This window comes from Vigna umbellata, chromosome 9 (assembly GCF_029865625.1).
Source record: "Vigna umbellata cultivar VRB3 chromosome 9, Vumbellata_1.0, whole genome shotgun sequence".
Taxonomy (NCBI): Eukaryota; Viridiplantae; Streptophyta; class Magnoliopsida; order Fabales; family Fabaceae; genus Vigna; species Vigna umbellata.
Genome location: NC_142173.1, coordinates 50,510,170 through 50,515,549, shown reverse-complemented (window position 1 = coordinate 50,515,549; position 5,380 = coordinate 50,510,170). Strand labels below are relative to the sequence as shown.

Here is a 5,380-nt window from a genome sequence, read left to right as displayed (position 1 = left end):
GGGATCTTGACCCTCTTGTGCAATGGTCGAGCCCAATTTTATTTTTCTATCATTGGTATCTTGACTCTCTATTGTGCAATGGTTGAGCCCAAATTTATTTTTATTACTGGAATCTTGACCCTCTGTTGTGCAATGGTCAAACCCATCACCTCGCGACCTTCTATTATACAATGGTCGTTTTTCGGAATCTTGGCCTCTATTATGCAATGGTCAGACCCGTAATCTTGTGACCCTCTTCTGTGCAATGGTTGAACCCTCTTTTTTTTTTCTGCCATTGAAATCTTGACCCTCTACTGTGCAATGGTCGAGCCTACTTTTTTTTGCCATTGGAATCTTGACCTTCTGTTTTGAAATGGTCGAGCCCAATTTTATTTTTTTGTCATTGGGATCTGACCCTCTGTTGTGCAATAGTCAAACACATAACCTTGCAACTCTCTGTTGTGCAATGGTCGAATCCATAATCTTGCGGCTCTCTGTTGTGCAATGGTCAAACTCATAACCTTGCGACCCTCTATTGTGCAATGGTCGTTTTCCAAGATCTTGACCCTTTGTTGTTCAATGGTCGAACCCGTAATCTTGCAGCTCTATACTCTGCAATGGCCGTTCTTTTTTTTTGGGATCTTGACCCTCTCTTGTGCAATGGTCAAACCCATAATCTTGCCGCCCTCTACTATTCAATGGTCGTCTATAAATATGTTGTTTGAGATTCTAGCCCTCTGTTGTGCAATGATCATACCCATAATCTTGCGGCCCTCAATTGTGCAATGATCATTTCTAAATGTGTTGTCTGGGATTTTGGTCCTATGTTGTGCAATGGTCAAACCCATAATCTTACGGCTCTTTGTTGTGCAATGGTCGTTTTCCGAGATCTTGACCCTCTGTTGTGCAATGGTCATTGTTTTTTTTTTTGGGATTTCGGCCCTCTGCTAGGCAATGGTCGAACCCAATAATCAAACTCAATTTCTTCATCCTCACTTCATCCATAGGGTTATGACACCCTCTACGAGTTTACAACACCTCAACATATTCATCCATAGGTTTATGACATCCTCCACGAGGTTGCGACACCTCACATAACTTCATCCATAGGGTTAGAATACCCTCTACGAGTTTGTGACACCTCATTTCACTTTATCCATAGGGTTAGGATACACTCTATGAGGTTGCGACCCCTCAACAAATTCATCCATAGGGTAAGGACATCCTCCACGAGGTTGAGACACCTCAACAAATTCATCCATTGGGTTAGGACACCCTCCACGAGGTTGTGACACCTCAACAAATTCATTCACAGGGTTAGGATACCCTACATGAGGTTGCGACACCTCAACAAATTCATCCATAAGGTTAGGACACCCTCCACGAGGTTTGCACACCTCAATTCTCTCATCTTCATATATATTTTGTTGAAATTTTGTTGTTGTTTCTTTTCTCCTTTATTCATTTTGAAACCCAAACAAAATTAGTGTTTCTATCTTTACTTATCTTTTACTACGTCAATATAAAAATTCGAAATTCTCTTATTATCTAGTAAAATCTAAAAAAAGAGGGGCAACTGTTAACACCCAATTTTGTCCATTTAAATAAAATCCATCACAAAAATATATAAAAAAAAGAACAAAACAATTAAAAAATAAAAAATACTATTTGTTTTACTGTTTGCACCCCCAAATTATATTTTTAACCCTTAGCCCAATGACCCAAAATAATCTCACCTTTTTTACTTCTTCACCACCTTTTTTTCTTATCACACCCACTCTCCACCTCACCTTCCACATCACCCTCCACATCACATACCTTTTTCATTTACTATTACATTCTTTATATATATTTTTTTTATTTTTTTTTCTCCTAACTTTTCTAATCTTTCCACTTATCTTTTTTTATTATATTTTATTTCACCTAATTTCTCCATCCACTTTTTATATTATTCCTTTCACTTATTTTCCACATTAACTTTTACTATTTCCTATATTTTATTTCACCTATTTTCTCCACTCACTTTTTATATTATTTCTTTGATTTATTTTCCATATTAACTTTTACTATTTACTATATTTTATTTCACCTACTTTCTCCACCAACTTTTTATATTATTTTTTTCACTTATTTTCTACATTAACTTTTACTACTTACTATATTTTATTTCACCTACTTTCTCCACCAACTTTTTATATTATTTTTTTCACTTATTTTTCACATCAACTTTTTCTATTCACTTTTTTTATTATATTTTATTTCACCTAATTTCTCCACCAACTTTTTATATTATTTCTTTCACTTATGCTTTACATTAACTTTTATTATTTATTATATTTTATTTCACATAATTTCTCCACCAACTTTTTATATTATTTCTTTTACTTATTTTCCACATTAACTTTTTCTGTTCACTTTTTTTTATTATATTATTTGACATAATTTCTCCACCCACTTTTAATATTATTTCTTTTATTTATTTTTCACATTAACGTTTTCTATTTTTCCACTCACATTTAAAAAATTATATTTTATTCAACACTTTCTCTAATCATAACTCCATAAATACCCACATTCTCTTCACTCCATTTTACACACTTACACACCATCTCTTCTCTCCCACTCCATCATTTTTCAACAACATATCTCCTTTTTCTCCACATCATTACTATTCCCTATTACCACCTTAATTTCATCACTGTTATCTTATAATCTTCATTATATTTTTCATAATAATAATTTTGATTGTCATGTTAAGTCTCAAATTTGCTTGACAATTACATTTTTCATAATCATTTTGATTATCATGTCAAGTCTCGGATTTGCTTGATAATTAAATAAAAAATTAAAAAATAGTTTTTTGTAAGTAAGTGCAAACATTTGTATGATTCTTTTTCCTCTAAATTTTTCTCGATCATATCAATTATGTTAAAAATCATAAAAAAATACAAAACTCTTCAAAATCACAAAAATAATTTTATTTTCCATTTATTTCATATGTAGCTTATTGTTCATGTGGTGACACTTTTTTTTACATAATTTAAAAATACCAAAAAAGATCATAAAATCTCAAAATAAAAAATATCAATAAATTTACAAATGAAAAGAAGGTCAGAGTACGTGATCTTTGATTCTCTATAAAAAATGGAGATACTTAGGAGCAAGACAATGCCTTGTCAGGTTCATCTCCCTAAAAATCCAAAGTTCACTTCCCAAAAATTCAAAATTATCCTTAATCATTTTCCAAACAATTTTCCAAACAACTTCTCAAACAAACTTCCAAATCATTTTCAAATAGATTTTCAAAAGATCTACGTACTCCTAATTTCTCACATGAGAATACGTAGAAGCAAGGTCAATCCTTGTTGGACTTTCCAAAAAAATTATAAAAAAATAGTTTATTTCATGTTATCTTCCATTGTTATTTTCGGGGAAAAATGACATTTTGAAAATCACATCATCTTGCACATTTAATTAAAGGTACTGTTTTTGGACAGACGCTGTAGGGTGCTAATACATTCCCTACGTGTAATCGATTCTTGGATCTTAATTTTATGATTTTTACGTAGTTTTCCAAAATAAACTATGGTAGCGACTCCAAACTCTATTTTCAAAAATCTTTAATCATTTTTAAAGGTTTCGTCGTCTTCCCATCGAGATCCCAACTGCGACAGCTAAAAACCCACTGTTTATTGGTCTATTTCGAATTATTAATCAAAAAAATAATATATATTAAATATAGATAATGTTTTTTTAAAAAGCTCTATTTATTTAGTGTTGTCTATTGATAATTTTATAGTAGTACATATTTATAATATTGTTAAACATTTTCTAGAATTTTACATTCTTACATCAAACTATAGATTAAGCTTTTATCCAACTAATCCACTTGTTACGAAAACTCGATATGCCTATTTCACTTAGTCATATATCTTTTCAAAATCCACTTGGTTTGCATGTAACTTCCTCAACGCCTTCATTACTAGAATTCTATTAAGTAAACCTCTATCTTTAATGAAAACACATTGTGAAAAAATGATTATGTTGGAAAAAACATGTTTAAGTTTGTTACCACTCCCAAATTTTGCAATGATATAAAATTTTCTCTTCTTTCATGTCTTTACTTGATTCTTTTTCAATGGATTTTGCATATGTACAATTTTTAACTAATGTGTGAAATCTGAATTAATTAAATTAATTTCCGTTAGTTTAGAGTCGTAGTTATATGGTTGATTATTTGTACATGAGATACCCTAATTTAAAAGCGTAGTAATCATTCTACACAGAGGAGCATGGTATGTGTTACCATCCACATGTAAATCTACCAAAAATTCAATCCTAGAATAGTATTAGAATATAGTCTAGATATATATACAAGAAAAAAAAAATCAATTTACTTCCTACTATTTACACGTCAAATAATAGTTTCTAAATTTAATGTATAATGAATACATCTAATATTTTCCTAACTTCATCTATAAACACTTGAAAAAAATGCAGCCCACTACTTCCAAACATCATTTAAGACCTCTTGCTCCATTAGAGACGCGTTACTAAGTATTTACACAATGAATCGTTTGAGTCAACTTCTAATTATAATGATTTAGTTAGTTATAAAATATTTATGTTACAAAATTTCACGAGTTAAGAAGGTTTGCAAACATGACTTTTCTGAATGTATCTCGTAACATAATATCCGCACTCAAAGGTACGTGTTATTGGAGAAAAATCCCATGCATAACAAAAGATAACAAATTTCATTTAATATTTGGAAAACCAAATTAATTTATGTTTTTGAATAAAGAGTTACTTTTAACTAAAATTTTAAATGTAAAAAAGACCTACATTTCTTTTGTTAAATTGTATATTATATTTTGTATAATTAAATTAATAGTATAAAATTAAATTTAATTGGTTTGATCATAAACAAAATATTAAATTAGCTTCCAATTATTAGTTTTTATCAAATTGTGACACTATTAAAATTGTCAACTCAGGCAACCATTACGTAATATAAAAATGTTAATGTTTAAGAAAATAAATTAAATATATAGAATTATTTTTAAATTTTTTTAATAAATGAATATTTGTGTTATTATGGATATAGTTTAAGATGATGACGCCAATATAACCTATTTAATATTTGATGTTGATAAATTCTACTCAATTTATTATAACTTAATGCATAAGGTTAGGTTTTAATTTAAAAAAGTTGAAATTATAAATAATATTTTTATCTTTTTTAAACAAATAAATATTTGTGTTAGTATTCCAACAATATTAATAGAATTCATTTAGTATTGAATACTAATAGTGTCGAATATAATATGACAAAAAAAATTAACTTTTTAATATTTATATTTATTTAAGACAACGTCAATTAGTTAAAATTAGTTCGTAT

At 29.4% G+C, this 5,380-nt stretch overlaps 1 pseudogene; it reads right to left on the bottom strand.

The window, feature by feature from the left end:
* LOC148193803 (cytochrome P450 83B1 pseudogene) overlaps positions 1 to 1,343 on the bottom strand; it is a 3,852-nt pseudogene extending 2,509 nt beyond the window's left edge.
* Positions 1,344 to 5,380: the final 4,037 nt, after the last annotated feature.